The following is an 18,861-nucleotide window of genomic DNA, read 5'->3' as shown; positions in this document are numbered from 1 at the left end:
CCAGAAATGGAAATATATGAGTGGCTGCATTTTTACTGCTGGTGGGAATAACCTGCAGCGGTATATGTGTGCCTGCTGGGAAAAAAGGTTGTTGTTTTTTGTACAGCCAGCAGAAATTACTCCAGCAGTATTTTCCCATAGGGGTAATGTTATAACCCATGCAGTAATAGTAATGCCGCTGGCAAAGTGAAGATTTACAACTGGTGGTATTTTTATGTAATAAGGCTCTGACTGACTTCGACTAAACTGACCACTGTGTTCATCAATCTAGTCTCCTGTATACAGCACGCACCTATTATGCTCTCTCAAAGCCGCGGCGAAGTGGGGCTAAGTGAGGCCTAGCTGTCTGCAGCTGTCCACGGCAGAAACGCAGCCGTGGCCGTGTAGCCATGCTGCACGTTGGTCCCACGTCCACCCCAGTACTACCAGGCATACCATCGCCCGTCTCCCAGAACGTCATCAAGGTACTGGTTTATTTCCTCATGACCATTTCTGTATCAAATACTCTATCCACTGACAGCCAACAATCGGATAATCGGTTCATAAACTCATGCATTAATCCTAAACTTATCTATCCACCGCTCACTGAAACTTCTGCTGCCATACACTTGGGCCTTTGGAATGCAAGGTCCTCTGTAGTATTGGACACTTTCCTCAGATTACGTTTCCAATTTTTCTGTTTTACCGAAACCTGGATTTTGCCTCATAATCAGTGGAGTAACTTTGCTGAAAATGTTGGGCGGGACAGGGGCAGGGTGGAGGGAGGGTGGATGGTGGATTTTAGGGATTGTTTCGGCCAAATTGTTTGAAATAATGTGGTTCAAGGGTAGATTTCACTGAATTTGGTCACCACCATTAGTTTGAAGCCGAAGATACCAACCTAACATGAAGAGCTAGGGTTGCGGGGGTGTCCCCCGCTCCCCATGTTTGGTATTTTTGGCTTTGCCAGTTGCAGGGGCATCCCCTGCTTCCTCAGCATTGGTGGCAAGGGACCCAAAAAAAAAGAAGAAAAAGTGACCCTGCAGCGTCAGAGGACCCACGTTAGATGGATGCATCGGATGCTGCAGGGTACAGGAGAGGTGGCGGATGGAGAAATGATAAGTGTGGGGGGTTATGGGGGTACTGGTGGTTTGGGGGGACATGGGTTTGTTTTCTGTACCAAGGTAAAAAATATTTACAGCGAAAATGACTATGGTCAATTTCTCCATGATTTTGTATCTCGGTCAACAAACCTAAATCCCTGAGTGATAACACTAGACTACTACACCACAAGAGTCGATTGCTGACGCTCTGTTATAACTTTCATAAAACTGGTGGCCTAGCTTTAAAATTTAATTGGGCCCCCACAAATCTTCAGCCGGCCTTCCATGCACCCAGTGACACAACATAACATTCACAAACTTAATTCCAATAGAACATACAAACAATTAATTATTTATCATTCATTCACACACAAAAGTCAACACTAATATGCTTGAATACACTCTCACACACAAATGCATCCAGCACCTCCATTAACATACACTGTGCGCACACATTTATATGTACATATACAATAACACATAAAAACAGTGGTGCAGCGTCCATTGAGCAGACCAGACTTTATCACCCCCTGATCCCTGAAATTTTGGGCTAAATTGACTTGACCTAGCTGAACTATAGAGCCATTGCTGAAAGGAACAGATTCACTGGAATGCCAGCAATTCCCTTGATTTTTCCTTTCATTCAAAGGCAGAAACCATTGGTTAATGCAGTGCAGTGGGTGACCAAGTGTACTTGGTATCAATTTTTAAATGCCATATATCTCCAAACTTGGGTTCTGCACAGCACCTTATATGCGGATGTGCTGGTAGATTTTTTTGTACAAAATTCAGACTGATTAAAATTAAGGTATGTTTTCCTGTATTCAAATGGCTCCAAGCAGTGGAGTACCAAGACGGGAGAGGAGAGAGGGCAAGCTGCCTTCCATGGCTCTTTTAAGAGCCAGACCAGGACATTTGTCATTGGGACACCTCTCCCTTTCGGCACATCAAAGAGGGCGCCCAGCGGCAAAGGTGTCCCGCTGGACAATGTGTGCTGAGCAATTCCGGCTCAGCATGCTCATTGTTCTGGCAGCAGGACACCTTACCTGTTCCGAATGGTAGAGGTGTCCCACTGCCAGGACAATGTCCCAAGGAGCTCCGGGCAGCAGAGGGTCCTCACGTTGCTCTGTATCAACAGAGCATTACAATGTGAACCATTAGGCACTGATGGGAGCGAGGGGGGTACTATTAGCAGGGACATTTGTCCCTTTAGAAATGGGAATGGGAGGGAGTGATCAGAAGTGAGAAAGGTGCATAATATTCCATGCGTTATGAAATAATGACTATGGCTTTACCCAAGGGGGATTTGTTAGGCTCACATTAATCTACATGATGCTATTGTGACTTTGCATGCAGAGTGGGGAGAATAAAACTAAAGCCATACTCCCATTGCTCAACATATTTCTATGACAATGTATATAGTGTATGGTTAGTTTACTATGAAATGCTAGTTTATTATGTAATATGGTTTTTTTCCAAGGCATTGCTATAAATAATTATTTAAGCACATGAAATGTAAAGCAAAACCTTAATAAATATCTATATCAACTAAACCTGGAAAGATGTGCGGGGTCGCTTAAATTGTCCACATCCCAGTTTCACCATTTAACCAAGGTTGTGATCCTGAGCAAATAATGTAATCCCATTGCGCCTTATCTGCAGCTCTGCAAGTGACTCTGATTCACTTCAAAGCGTATGTTAATGTATCATGGTATTATAATGGAAAAGCCTAATGACTATAGAGTTTCTCCACATATAACAGTAGTACAATGTAGGTATTTTGCACCACAACGTTATTTGTCACTTGGCTTATTTATGGCAACTTATTCTACAGTCACTTCCAGGGTGCCTCCAAGTATCATAACCTGATGATGTGCCTTCCATTTTCATTTTATGGGTAGTCACTTCTGTTGGTGCAATGCATATAATAATTAGGAGGTTTGCATGTATTTTGATTCGCAGGGCTTGGACAGAGCTCTAATAGGTGAATTTCCTGCATCTGGAATGAAACTGCAGTTTTGTGTTGTTGTTGTGTGTTAAAATGCCATCTTCCACTAATGTTACCAAAAAAAGAAGATTGAGGCGCGGGTGGGCGGTTTGGGGTGCCAATGATACCATAATTCCACACACTGCATTTCGTTACTCACCCATCTTCCCCCACTCTTACAATGCTGGATAATCCCCTGCTTAGATTGGTAAGTGAAGAAGTTTTTGGTGGCCTGAAACACCCACTTACAAATTTGCAACAAACCGTCCTGAAAAATTGTCTGCAAAACTGGAAATACTTTTTGCCATTTTATTGAAGATTATTTTTGGCGGCAGGGGGAAAAGTAATACAGGGCTCCTAAAGTGTGCTTTTAACACAAAATCCCATACGGTTCCTTTTGCGCACCTAGAGCAAAACCTGCTTAACAAAAGTTCACCATGTTTGGAAGGCGTATAACACTCATTTAACAGAATTTGCAGAGTACAGCAGTTTTGGGTCACAGGTTTTCTCAGCGTGAATCTTTCCACTCTACTTGTGGAGGACGCACCTTCCGCCAACTTCATTTTGAAATTAGGATGGTGGTGCTTTAGTAGCATATGAAAAGTGCCAAGACTAATTTTAGAGGCATTGCAGAGCTTTGGCTTGCCACAGAGAATGCACCATTTGTAATTGTTAGTGTGTCTTCATACCTGGGGCCTTAATGTGTACTATGAGCTCTGCTCACATTGTCCAAATGTGACACATGCCCTCACTAGGGTCAGCCCGCAGCTCAGCCCCAGGCTTTTTAAAAAGTATCTCTGCTCTGCTTTCAAATGCCACCCGGGCCTCGTCTCATGTTACACTAACCTAACCTCTTCGCACTCACGCACCTCCATATAGAAACCAGCAAGCTGAATGAGCTTCCTAGTTCCTGTCTGTGGGTCGCAAGAACAAAAAGCCGGAAAGCAATTCTCTGCGCAGCGGCACCTGGAAGTGCTGCTGCTAGCGTGGCAGCACAGGCTCTGGGCCCTGCCACACCCAGTTCCGCACCTTGGCTGCTGACTTTGAGTCAGACCAGCCATGGTGAGGGACTGACCCATGCAGGGCATCCCGGCCCTGAATGTGTTGCAGCGCGGCTGCCAGGCATCTCAGCAATATGTATTGAGACAGCACAAGCATTGGTGGGCACCCCAGCCGGGATCGCGCTGTCCAATTACATAATTGATGATTGCGGCACCCCTGCCATCCCTCCAAAAGATAGGGGGGACAAAAAGGCATGCCACAGAAGTTGGGAGAGGACAAAACACCCTGTCCTCCCCCTATAATTACGCCCGTGCTCATAATTCAACTGTTTCAGCTTCTCTTACTTCTTCTCCGACTTCCTTTGATCATGTACCTAGAACCAGTAGCCACAGAGGCAGCATTGGTATACTCTATCGCTCTATTTACTCTTTTATCATTTCACCAGTTCACATTCCTGTGTACACTTCTTTTGAGTTTATCTATAAGATTTTCACTGTCCCTCACGCTGTTTCTTTTCTTCTTATCTATCGTCCACCTGGCCCTCTTGGGTCATTCTGTTAGGATATTGACCATCTCCTCTATCATATCCTTCCTAGTCCAACTCTGCTTATCCACATGGAGACTTTAATCGTGACCTTTCTTCTATTCATTCTGCTTCCCCCTTTCTTTCTATTCTTGACACTCATTTATTAACTTCACTTTCTATCCTTCTACTCACATCTCTGGTTCTTCTCTTAATTTGATCTTTCGTTCTACTTTCTAGGCCTCTTTTGTACTAGCTTTGCCTATGTACCTATCTGATCACTCACTACTTTCTGTATCACTCCTTCCATCTATTTCTCTCTTTCCCTCTACTGCTTCCTCTCCAAAGGTTTTCTTTCGGTGCGACCTACGCAACTTCAAATCTTCTCTTTATCTTGACACTTGTACTAATATTCTGCCTGCTCTCTCACACTTTAGTTCTCTTTCTGCTGAGGAAGCCTCCTCCACACTTTCATCAACTCTTTCTTCAAGTCTTGATCAGCTATATCCTCTTTCCGCTTTTCAGCCAACCCGTAAACCTGCCCAACCTTGGCTCTCCTTTCATCTCGGTTCCATGCAGCAGCTTCTTCGCCGCTTGGAAAGGTACTGGCTCAAAAATCGATTCTCATCTAACCATTCCGCATATTTCTCTTACCACACTCTTTATGACAACTGTCTAAACTCTGCCAAATCTTCCTATTTCTCTGATCTTCTTCATACTCAATCTGCCCATCCAAGGCGTCTCTTTCAAACTTTAACTCAGCTTCTTACCCCTCCCTCTCCTGATCCCTCTATTAATTCCACACTATCTGCCTCTGATTTTGCTCTCTTCTTTTCCTCCAAAGTCCACTCTTTACATCAGGACATTGTAAACTCGTCTTCCTCTAATACCGCATTTTCTCCTCCTTCTGCTCCTTTGACTTTCTTTTCCGATTTTGCTCCTATTTCTGACTCTGATGTATCAATTCAGTTGGCTAAGGTTCATCCTACTGCTGCTCATACAGGTCCTATTCCATCTGTTCTTATTCCTAAAATCTATCCTTCTCTGATTCCATGTCATGTGTCTTTCTTCAACATCTGTCTTTCTACCTCAGTTTTTCCTTTAGCTTTTAAACACGCAACTATCATTCCCATTCTAATAACACCCTCAGCTAATCCTCTTATTGTTACTAACTTACGTCCAATTTCTCTCTTATCCTAGTTTCTAAGCTTCTGAAGCATTTAGTTTATTCTCAGACCTCTTTATTCATTAACAATTTATCTATCCTTCCACATTTTCAATCAGAGTTTTGTCCCGTCACTCAAAAGAAACTGCTTTGACTTGTGTGCTTAATTCTCTTCTTTCAGCTCGCTACTCTAAACACTCTTCTTTTCTTATTCTTCTTCATCTATCTGCAGCTTTCGACACTGTTGATCACTCTTTGCTTCTGAAAATTCTTTTCTCATTTGGTTTTAGGGGATCTGTTCTCTCCTGGTTTGCTTCTTATCTGTACAATAGAACTTTTCTGTTTCCTGGGGTGGTAAGACCTCCTCACCTTTCCCCCTTGAGCACGATGTTCCCCAAGGGTCAGTCTTGGGTGCTTTTCTTTTCTCATTATACACTGCACTACTTGCCCCTGTTATCTCATCTTTTGGACTTTCCCATCACTTGTACGCTGATGACACGCAACTCTTTCTATCTTTTTCATCTTTTACTCCCGAAATACATCAGCCCCATACAACTTTTCTTTCTGCCATCAAATCTTGGATGGAATCTCACTTTCTCACTTTAAATGCCAGGAAGACTGAGGTCTTATTCTTCCCAGCTAACACTCTTTCTCCTCTCCCCCCACCATCGTGTATCTCATTTCCTCCATCTACTCTCTCTATCTCTTCTACCGCACCTAATCTTGGTCTTTATTTTGACAGCAATCTCTCTTTTACTCACCACATTTCGCTCATGTCGTTTTCATCTCTACAATATTCGTAAAGTTTGTTCTTCTCTTACTTTCCACGCTACTAAGCTTCTTATCTCTTCTCTTATTTTCTCACGGCTTTTCTCCTGTTCTGTTACACTATTTGGTCTTCCATTATCTCATCTTGCTCCTTTTAAATCTGTTTATCATTCTTCAGTTCGGGTACTCTGTTCACTCTCCTATCGTGACTCTATTTCAGCATCACTTGTTTCACTTGGCTGGCTACCCTTCCATTCTCAACTTAAATTTAATTTCCTCTACTTAGTCTTCAAATCTCTTCATAGTTTAGCTCCTGATTATCCGGTATTACCTAAATTGACCTTTTACAATTGACCTTTTGCACAATTGACCTAATTATAGTGGTCCTAACTGACCTTCTGCACAATTGACCTTTATATTATTTTAGTTCTTTTATGTATGTATTGTGTTGGTTTTGGATTATAAATAATATAAGGGGATTGGGTGAGGGGTTGCAGGGGGTTTTGAATTGGGCGGGGAATTGCAGGGGGTTTCCCCACTGCATATATGCCCTAATTGACCTTCTAAATTAGGTCAATTCTCCCGAGGTCAATTGTGAAAAGGTCAATTAGTATACAACTGATTATCTTGCTGCACTTGTGTCTTTCTATACTGCTTCTCACTCCCTTAGTTCATCTTCCCTCTTCAAGTTGAACGTTCTTTCCCCTCCCTGTGCTCAGTACTGCTTTCGGTCTTTTCAGCTTCTTGCTCCTCTTCATTGGAACACTCTTCCTCTCTCTCTTCGGTCTATCTCTGTGTACTCCCATTTTCGGGTCTCTTTGAAAAATCACCTCTCCATCGTCCCCGATTGTTAGCTCTCAGCATTGTTGTTGTCGGATTATTATACTTCCTATTATTGATGTACCGTTTATTTTGATTATGTGCAGCGCTTTGGCTTAAGGCGCTTTATAACTAAAATAAAAAATGCAACAAAAAATATTTATTTGACACCCTACAATTCGCATCAAGTCATATCTGCTCTCAGGTCTGTCGGTGGAATTTAGCCAAAGAGCAGCCCATATATCTCCCCTCCTCCCACCCAGGCTGGGCTCCCGCTGAAGGCATTCTCAATGAGGCAGGGTACTGACATGCTCCATGGAATCCACCTTACCTGGAAGCAGCCAGTCAGGTACCACATTCAAAGAGAGCTTCACGTGTCTTAAAGACACCTGCTACCAGATATACAACCACACATTCCCAACGAGTCATACAGAAACAGACAACAGCCACACAGCCTTCAGAGTAAGTCCCAGCATTGGCGCTACAGACAACCTCCTCTCTCCCACCGCTGGTTTGTGGCCTTCGCACAATTAGGCATCTTCTACTAGAGTGAGCATTGTTCGCCCCCAACTCTGGAATAATAATAATATCAGGTTTTTATATAGCCATCTTTCCTGCATTCTTCCTGCAGCTAAGCCCTGTGACAATAGCCATTATTATCATCCACCTTAACAGTATTCAACGTATTGATCTTGGAAGTAGGAAGGGCTGAGACTGTCCTGCCAGAACTCAAACCTGAGAGGGCCTGATTTACAGAGTGTTTTTTAATGGGACTTCCTTTGTTAATCAGACCCACAGGATCTTACAGTGCAAGAAAACCGGAAGTTGGTTCTTTTAACCAATGAAGCGAAGCTCCGGCTCAGACATGACAACAACATTTTTTACATTTTGCAGGGCGTCAGTTGAAGGACCATTAAATTGTGGTTCTATTTTCAACTCATATCTCTAGTTCAAGGATTCCACAATATTAAGACCTCTATATTTGTTGTCGCTGAGCAAAAGGAGCCCTGCCCCTCCCCCCCCCATCATCCCCACCCTCGTATCCAGTGGTATGCCCTGTGCATAGATTTGGATAGCTGGCATGTTTCCTCCCTCCCTTATGCGGCCAGTAAATGGATATATGATGCGGCCTCTGGGACTGGACTCGTATGATGGCTGGAGTTGGGCAAGGCCTCACCTGGATAAAACAGGTACGTGTGCTCAATTCCCACCTGCAACCCTAGCCACATGTCCGTAAAGCCATCAAAACACTGCTATTTGCTTGATCTCAACGGCTGTTCGAGCTAAACCTACCTCACGCCATGTAATGTTCCACACGTTAATACTGAGCTATATGTATGTAACGTGTATAATGTTTGCCACATGTTACACCTCTATGCATTCTCCATGTAACTAAGTTGTTTCCTTGTAACCGCGCCTCGATGCCACTAGGCTGTTTGTGCGCTTTATAAATTTAAAAATAAAATAAATTAATAAAATAAATGTTCTGTGGCAGACCCCTCCTCTGCCAATTATACCTTGTCCCCTTCTCTTTGTATGACCCTTCTCTGTACTGCGCCCCAGTCTCCCATCTATGGTCTCCCCAGTCTCCCTCCTATGGTCTCTCCTTTCCCCCTGTGGCCGCAACACGGGGATGGTTTCCCCGTATTGGTTACCCAGGCATCTTGCTTTGCCTTCAGCCACACAAGGGGAGAGGAGAGACAGGGCAGTGCAAGTTCCATGGTGGGTAGGAACATCTTCTCCCCCTCCCGATCTATCCGCCCCTTCTCCACACTGGCGCCACAGTGTTCTCTGGGATCCTGCGTCACCAGCCTGTGTGTGGGGGAAGGGACAAATCCTTGTAAAAAAAATTGGCAATAAACTGTACAATGAATACTCATGCAACCTGCAGACAAAGCACTGCTGTCTTTGGGCTACTGCTCACGCTGCAGTGACCACATATTGGTCTATGTTGCACTTTTGATAATAGAGACTACACTTATATACATTCACAAACTGTATGAAACATGATATTGATTCGTATCCTACCATATTTAGTGTAGTTCATTTACTGTATATACAACTTTATACCCAAACAGTTCTATTAACAGGTCTACTGTAAGTAAATATGCTGACTATCGCAGTATAATAATAATACAAATAAACTACAGTATCTGATATATACATATATATGGCCCTGAGTAGACATGAATGTTTCTACAGTTATTCCAAACAAAAGCATGGAGCAGCATTGTAAACCTATGTCATTGTCATTTGAAACATGCCTTTATTAGCCAAGGACTAATTCATCAAGCCGTTGCCATGCTGTGAGGAATATGAAACTTAAAGGAATGGTTCGGCCAAACATTTTTATTGCAACAAAAAGATGGGCAATAATAAAAAAAATAGATTGCCACTTTTTTTTTTTAAATCCCTATGTAAAATTTTGAGCAAATGAAGCTCATAATTTGCAAAAGGAAGCACATGGGGGCATCCATTTTGTGAAATCGATGCCCGCCTGTGCTTGCTTTTGCAGCACTAATGAAGGAATAGCCAGCCAGCTGTAGTAAACAAAAGCTACCACTGGGTGGCTTTTCCTTCATTGGTGCTGGGACTCGGGGGACACAGACCAGAGACTACAGGCAGAAAAGCTGCAGCTGCATCTCGGTAAGTGCTATTTATTTTTTTAAAAATAAGCACCAGCTGCAACATTTTTTTACTAGGTTTTCCTGGCTGGAGGAGCCCGAAAACTTAGAAATAAAACCGCAGCTTTAAAAACGTTGTATTTATGTTTGTGGTAGCCTTTGAAGCTACTGCAAACATAAATACAACGTTATTGTGTTTGAAAACACTGCGGTTTCAGAGGAGCCTGAGAAATTTAGAAAGAAAAACCGCAGCTTTTTGAAACACAACCGCGTTGTGTTTCTGCCTGCCGTGGCTATCACTTTGGGTCTCCGGTGCTCCCTTAGGGGAGCACCGGAGACCCAAAGTGAAAGCCAAGGCAGGCAGAAACACAACGCGGTTGTGTTTCCATGCCGCAGTGTTTCTGCCTAAAGCTGTTTTCCCATTTGGGGCTCTCAGGCTCCCGGAGCCCGAGAGCCCCTAATGGGAAAGCAGCTTTAGGCAGAAACACAACGCGGTTGTTTTCTGAAATGCTAAATGCTGCAGTGTTTCTGCCTACAGTTGTTTTCCCATTTGGGGCTCTCGGGCTCCCCGTGGGGAGCCCAAAAGCCCCAAATGGGAAAGCAGCTATAGGCAGAAACACAACGCGGTTGTGTTTCCAAAACACAGCGGTTTTTCTTTCTAAGTTTCAAAAAACTCCTGGGACCCGGGACGGAGGGTGATTTCCCCGGACTGTCCCGGGAAAACTGGGAGGTCTGGTCACCCTACTCAGAATGCATCTGCTTACTAATTGAACAGGACTCGTGACATGCTTACGAAACATGGACCCATTCACCACTCGAACGCGTGAATTGTTAAGGTTACAGGGATATCCATAACTGCACACCTGGGGTGCACAAAGAACCAGGTGAATATATTATAAGGCAGAGCAAAGACACGGATGAGCCTAGGGCTGCGCCTGCTGGTTAATGGTGTGTTTTATACTGCGGCAGATAGACGGTCAGCCTTTGCTGAGTAAGGAGTGCGTGATTGGCAACAAACATAATGTAATTCAAACAGCAAGATAATCGGGCGAGCCAGACAGATGGAGCGGCTACTGCAGCATATGAGGAACCTGTTTTATTTTTTAAATCAGGTTTATTTAAAGGGCATGTTGAAGTGATGATTACATTCTGGACCAACGAGCGAATGAGCTGTAGAGTAGTATGAAGGCATTTGCAAGTTTTACTATGTGGTAAATAGTCAATGCGGGTGTGTGTTCTTGTGCACTCTGAATGATTGGAAAGTTCCTCCTCGTGTTCTGGGCACGACTTGGTGGGCTTCCCTGAAGGTTGGGCTCTCTTTCCACTAGGAGGAGGGTGCCAGGGGGTGGGTTGGCACGGTGCATTTTGCTTCAAAATACGAGCAGATTGTGAGGGGGCGAACAAGGCGAAAGAAAAAAATGTAATGCAAAGGCTTTGTGGTATTTGTACATTTGATGCTATCCAGATGCGGCTAAGAACAGGGCCCAGACTCTCTGTGCATAGCACACTGCAGCTCGCATGGAGAGAAGAAACGGCACAGCGGCTGCAGAGGAATGGGCTTTCTGCCGGGCGTGTGTGGGTGCGCATGCAGAGGACCTACATCCACCTAGTATGCCAAAGCCAGCGTAATCAATGTGTAGGCGCTAGTGTTGCAAGTTGAGAGGGTCAGGGCTTAATGTCCAGCCTTTGCTGCAGAGCCACAAGTCATTCAATAACTTGCCCAGTTATAAGCAGCAATACAATCTCTCCGGAAGTGGCGTTTTTTTCCTTTTTTTATTATTTTTTTTATTTGTATATGGTACAAAACCTTTACAAAAAGAACAAACATATTCATTTAAGAAGAATAAAACAGTTTTCCAACTTACACAAAATTCTAAACCCATTAATCTATACTACAATCTAACAATCAAATGGTCACGGACATTCTTGTACTTGGACTTTGCCGACCAAAATAAGGTTCAGTTAGATATATTTCAACATTTCACCATAAAAAGAATTCGACAATAATATTTCCAGAATGGCTCTTTCACTCAGAGCTATTGTCCTTTGGTTCATTATTGGAGGAGCAAATCTCAGAGAACGATGTTACATTTCTCCAGAACCTGCACAGTGGTGAATGTAAGAGCTGGCTCATGCCCAGGCATGATTCTGCTCCAGAGGAAGTCCGAAAGCATCCCCTCATCCCAGGCCACAAACCTTCTGTATAATGCCCACCTCACATTCCAAGTTCCTTCACAGTCCATCAGGAGATGCTTTAACGTTTGTTTTGACGGACACTCGCAAATGCTACACAACTTTTGGGCATCAATCCCTTGGTTTCACTTAGCCAAAATGTCCCCTGTGTGTACTATATTAAGCCTGATTCTAAGGAAGTTCTTCCTTACCTGGCTATCTAGAAATTTGACCAAATACCTTGGGAGAACCCCCAGTTTTTTTGTTAATAGTCTGGAAGGAGTTTATAGGAACTGACTTCCTTAATTTTCTGATTGTCTCAATCCAGTCGGCAAGTTCCATTTTTTTTTTAATGCTCTGAGGATTGGTAATTAACATCTGGATATCTGTGTCTGCTCTAACCAGCATCTTCTTAGCTCCTACTTGCAAATTAGATAGGAGCCTAGATCTCGGGAAATCAAGCAGGAATCTAACATCACCATAGAGTGTGTTCTGGTGTGAAGTAATAATCTGCCGATATAGTGACATTAGCTTCCACTCAGCCATAGAGCCCAATGATTTTAGACCCAGCTCGAATCTCAGGCTCCATGAGGATGTGCACATCGGGAGACCAAGAACTGTCTTTGACAGGAGAACCTTCCATTTACTCCAATTTGTTTTCCAAAGCAGTGGATTACTGGGACCATCTTTGCCATATAGAAATTAATTAGCGGAAGTAGTGAACATTTGCAATACCGTTTTCCTCTTGTTCCTGGTGGGTTGCGTGTGTCTTGTTCTGCCTACACATGTACGGGATCTAGGGTCATCGACAAACAGAAATTCCCCCCGCTCAGTGTACCGCAGTATGTAGTGACCTAGCATCTGGCAGGATGAGCTGTGTGTGTGTGTGCAAGAGTGAAGTGGAGCTTGGAATGTCTTGAGGAGCCTGGAACCTAGTGTTCACTCGGGTTCCAGGGGGTGACAGTTGGGGAGAGGCAGAGAGAGAGCCAGAGGGAGTAGAAGCATGTTACTTGCTCTCCCTACTTACCTTCCTACCTACAACTGAAACAATAAAGCAAGCTTATCTTTTGATACATACCTGGCTCTGGAGTGGTTCCTGTGTCCTGCCTGATGATTTAAGCCACTCCAAGATACTACATTTTGGCGACGAGGAGTCCTTGAAGAACCCAGAGGAAGAGGAGAGTGAAGGAGTGAAGGAGAGCGAAGAGAGATGAAATCTTGCTGCCGTACACCAGCAGTTGAAGAGCACAGACATGAGAAGCTGGTGAAACTGTTATGGAGTTCTGTAGCCATCAAGAAACGTGGCAGTGGCATCTGTGAGAATCAAAGCCCTTCCATGGGGCATGAAAAGTCCTGGCCCTGGCACAAGGAGAGGGCTGGGGAGATAGAGCTACATGATGGGGGACAGCCAGAGAAAGTGCGTACTGGTTAAGTATGTGTAAACCCAAATCATGATGAGCCTGCAAGTAAGTACTGTCGTGCTCTGAATGGAAATGCATGGTGGAACATGAAGTTTCATCCCATGACTGCAGCGCTGCATCACAGAAATAAATTGAGTCGGAGGACTGAAGATGTGATTTTGGGCAAAGGGCATTGTTTAATGGGGGCCGTGGGTGGCGCGCACCATGCTGAGCTCCTGCGTTCCAGCCCTGCCATTGGGCTTGGAACGAACGCATTATTCCCTGCGTCATTGTTACACTCATCAAGTACAGAGAAGGCCTGCATTAGAGGAAAGGCCCTGACAGCGAGCTCTGCTGTGATGAAGTACCAGGAAGGATCCATGATGGATTCCTTTCATCTTAACACTGAGTTTTCATCAAACCACGCGGTACGCGGTTGTTGGATTGTAAAGTGGAAGCTTCTGAAATAGAGTCGTTTGCATATCGCAGATATTACAAATTGAAGGGGAAGCCTCAAAATTGTAATTACAAATTGTCGGATTTTGACTGCAGCGCTCTATGTTCAATGCCAGTTTTGACTGAATTTGGAGCATACAAAGTGTATTCGGCAGCGATATAAAAGGAACATATTGAGATGAACTGCCGGTTATTGGAGTTATTAATTTTAGAGTTTGACAAGCATTTGGGTTGAGACGGATATAAGAACGCATGGGTAGTTCTCTATTATATAGAATGGTGCCAAATGATGCAGAATTGTTAGTGAGTAAAATGATGCTTACGCGCACTGTTTTTGAAAGGTTAAATATTTTGCACACTGTTTATGGGAAAATGTCATCGAGCATATGTAGCATTTTCTTTAATGATGAAATTAATAGTTTTAGGAGTGAGATTCGTAGTATTCTAAACAGAAATGAGTGTGTGGTGCGTGCAAAAAAGAAACATGCACAGTATACTTCTTTAATGTGGGATTTCATGGAGAGTGGCTCTGTAAGAGCTCACGGCTGGTGCCACGCGCCAAATCAAAATGCCCTGGTGATATTTCCCACAGGAGATCCACTGACAGCGTAATCGATAGCGGAGGCTTTGCTGCATAATTGGTCATTTTTTGGACCTCTGAGCTGCCGGGCTCTGGCTGTTTCTCTGGTCTGGGCGGTGAGGCGGAGCCTCAGGGGAGCAGGCAGCAAGATGGTGGACCGCCCCGGGGCCGAGAGCACTGACGGCCGTTGCAGTCTGTGATTCGGCGGTTCCCCGGGGGGTGCAGCGTGAATGCCGGTCTGGCTGTGAACTGGGGGAGCCCACAGCACCAGGCGACAACATCGCCATAGGGCGGTGCACACCTACAGGTGGTCGACACATTCTGATCCCGCCTGTATTGCGGAGCGGATGCGCCATACCACGCATGGCGTACCAGCACTGGAAGTGAGGCCAGCGCATGCGACGCGCTAGAGGCCGGCGGCAGCTGAGGGGCGGACCGGCACCAAGTCCTGCTGGGGTGGCCAGCGAAGCACCAGCTGTCGGCGCCCCCCCTGCAGTCCTGGTGGGGGTAGCCGCACTGAGGACTCACTGGTAACAGCCCCGACCACCTTCCTGTGCAGGCTGACTGCCCGCGGCCCCCCCTCTGTGGCCTTGCTGGTGGGGGTGGGCGCAATGTGGACCCGCCAGTAACGGCCCTAATCATCACCCCGCGCACGTTGTCAGCCCACCACCTATGAGGAGAGAGGTGGAAGCAGTTGGACGCCTTGGGAGCAGGGCACCCCAACGGATCCGCTCCACCAGTGCCCTGTCAGAGGCAGAGGAATACCCGGGCGGTGGACGCCACCAAGCTGGGGGCTTGAGGAGGTGGGCTTCCCTGACGCAAGCCCCCAGATGAGCGGAGTAGCTGATGGAGTGATCCTTCCACCCCGATCGCCTCGATCAACTTTCAAAGCCCGCTAAGAGACCACATGTGAGCAGCAGCCGGAGGTGAGGTGTCCCCCACTGTTCCTCCCGGGAGTCCTAGTTACATCGTGGGCTGGACTCACCCTCCCTTGATAGGAACTCACTAGGCCAGTACAGTTGGCTTCATCCAGCAGCAGTAAAGATCGGCTGGCAGGGGCCCCTCTGCCTCCCCCACCCTCCTGGGCAGTGACTTGTGAGCAACCGGAGGCGTGAACCCTCCGCTGAACCTGTGACACCAGTGAGGGACTCCAAGGGCCAGGGCCCCGAAAAGCTTCAAACTGCCTAATCACCTAACACCCTACCCTGGGCGCCCATAGCCACAGCACATGCAGCATCTGAGGCAGCAACAACCACACATGTAGGCGCACAGCATGCTAGTTAAGTGTGCAGCGATCTCGGGGGGTTTCTGCAAGGGACCAGCCCTGGTTGCACGACTCTCACCTCCCGGAAATGGCCCAGCTGTTGTTAATTCGCTCGTGGCCGCTTTGAAGAGTGGAGGACATCCCCACCATTGATGACGGTGCCCGCAGGGCCTAGGGACCTTAAAGCCATCCAAAGTAGTGTGCCCCAGTGGCAGGGTACCCTGACTGCTTGGGTCCCACCTGTGGATCAGCCATATGTTTGTTTGCATGCCTGGCTTCAAATCAACTAATCATCCAATCAGAGTGTTCGGCAGGGTGCAGCTCCCTCGGCCCCGAACAGCCCAAGATACCTCGACCCCGCCACCGAATAGCCAAGTAAGCATCAAAACAAATGGACATTGCGGCGTTGCTGTCGACCCCGGCATCAGAGAGGCCCAGAAGGGGTGATCGCTCGGAGCTTGTGGAATGGAACACTGAAGATGCCGGTATGGATCCAATTCGCTAGGCCTCAACTCAGGGGGTCACGGAATTGGACCTCCAGGGCCTCCTATCGGCCCTCGCTGAAGAATTCCAGAGGGACACCGAAGAGGTTAAGAGTAAAATCACAATCTTGGACACATGAGTCGGGGACCTAGAGGCAAGGACAGCGGAAGTAGAGAAGACTATCTGCGAGCATAGCTACGATATCGAGAAGGGCGCAGACAGACTTACTGCATTGGAAGCCAGAGGTGAGGCCCTCGAACTGAAGCAGGAGGATGCGGAGAATCGCTCCCGTCGCAATAAAATCCGCCTGAGGGGGAACCCAGCCTCCATCCCAGACTCCGATCTGGAGCGCTATGTGAGCGACCTCTTCCACTTCATCTTAACCCTGCCGGATGACTCTCCCTTGATCCTCTACAGGGTCCACAGAACAAGATCTAATGCCCCCACCCCACCGGATGTCCTTGCCATGTTGCACTACTTCAAAGGCAAGGAAGAAATCATGTAGGAAGCAAGAAGCTCCCCCTTTACTCTTCGGGGACACTTCTATCTCCTTATATCAGGACCTCGCAGCAACCACTCATTAAAAGGAAGTGTCACGAGTGCGACGCGGAATTGGTCTGTGTGGCGCCGTTGGCGGTATGTACAAGGGGTGCGAAGTTATCCTTCCAAAATGGCGCCCAGTCCTTCGTGCGCTGGTCCAGTCTTTCGATCAGATCAGGAGGGTGTGACTCCTCCCCGTCAGCACGGAAGAGTATTTCCCACATCAACACCGATGGACCAGCGCGTTGCTACGACTATCGTGAGCCACGCTCCGTGAGTAATTTAGGATTCATTTGGATATCCCAGACCGCTCTACGTAACCTCTTCTTTTCCTACTTTGCTTGCTTAATCCCTTTTTTCTTGTTCCGCTAGTTGCCTCCTCGCGGACCAATTCACAGGCCAGCCATTCCCGACACCCAACTCTTACTTAGTCATTTCGGCACTTGCCTCCCAGTAAGTAAGCTCATCGATTCTCACAACTCTCCCCTTCTCAGTTGAACCCGCAGTTAACCTTTTTTCTCTCCCACTCTGTATTAGCAAAGGCAGACACATTCCACCTCTTGAACTACAGTACCCAGACTCCTCCTCTTCCATGGAAGTCACGACTTCTCACAGAAGGAATTATATGCTAGGGTAGGTACGCTACTTATCTCCCGCTCTCTTAGATCAGTCAAATAGTACTCGTTACTTATCTTTACCTTGTATATCTTCAGAACGAATTCCAGTAATCCCTTCTCAGACTGCCGAACGCCAGCCACCTTGTTACCAACACCTGAAACCTTTTAGAATTCCTCCCAAGGTACGAGATTCCTTTCCTCCCCACTTTTTGAGTATCTTTTACCATAAAAGACAGAACACTTACCTTTCTGGTTTGTATCAACAGTCAGAGGCAAAAACACGGACACCGACATCCTCGACTCCTTCGTACCTCCGGGGATTGTCTCCCGACGCTCACGAGCCGCGACAGTCCTCGTCGGGAACTCTCAACGATCCCCAGCTACAAGGGTTTTTCCCGACCAAGGGTTTCCCTGACGCCTCCACTCCACGCCTGTTTCCTTAGGCTGGGAGAGGGGGACTCAGGTATTTCCCTAATATCCACATTGAGTTTGAAGATAAGGTAAGAGAATTTGCTGTTATTCTGATTGTCTACCTTTACCGAGATTACCTTTGCCTTAAAGTTAGAAAAACCAACTTCTTTGATCGTTTGTTTGGAGCTAGAAAGATAACAGGAAGGCCTTGAGACCTGTCACGGTTTGGCTTAGGGAGAGGGGCATCTCATATCGCTGGTGCTACCCCACTTCCCTGACCTTCCCCTGGGAGGGCAGTGTCCGCCATATACGCTCCTTACATGAAAAAGAGAAACAGTTGGGTCTGGCTGGGGCACTTTTGAGGCGGGCAGGAAGAGCCGCAGGACTCTCATCGTTCCTGGTTCCGGACGGAAAGAAAAAAGCAAATGATTACGGGACCCTCAATCAAGAGCAAAAAGCCCAGCAAGGATGGTTAGTGCGGAGGCACTATGAGATACCTAGTCTCCGAAATCTTAACTCCTTGACTGGGGCACTTGCCGGCTGCCATGATCTCTGATCGCGGGGTGCATGCCCTGGGCTGAGGTGCCTGCCACCTACGTTCTCAAATTTCACCAGTCTACAGCAGAGGTCCGAGGGCCTCCACATCAGATGGCGGCGTTGGCCCCCATTGGTCATAGGTTGGTCCAGATGACAGAGTTTTGTTTTTCATGAGGGGGGGTGGGGATTGAACTGGGGGGGGACTTAAGCCATCTATACAGGACCAATTTAATCGGCAGCCAACTGACTGGAGCGGCTGGAACCGGAGGAGAGTAGCATATGGACCCCGCATTCAGAACACGCCCGGATGGTGACTCCTCCAAGGACCTCACCATGGTGACATGGAACATCAAGGTCCTGAACTCTCCCAGGAAGCGCAAATCTGTGGAACACCGTCTAGCCCAAATCAAAGCGGACATTGTTTGCCTCCA

Source organism: Ambystoma mexicanum, chromosome 3q, assembly GCF_040938575.1.
Source record: "Ambystoma mexicanum isolate Mex_15411 chromosome 3q, UKY_AmexF1_1, whole genome shotgun sequence".
NCBI lineage: Eukaryota > Metazoa > Chordata > Amphibia > Caudata > Ambystomatidae > Ambystoma > Ambystoma mexicanum.
Note: the sequence above shows the minus strand (reverse complement) of the source record.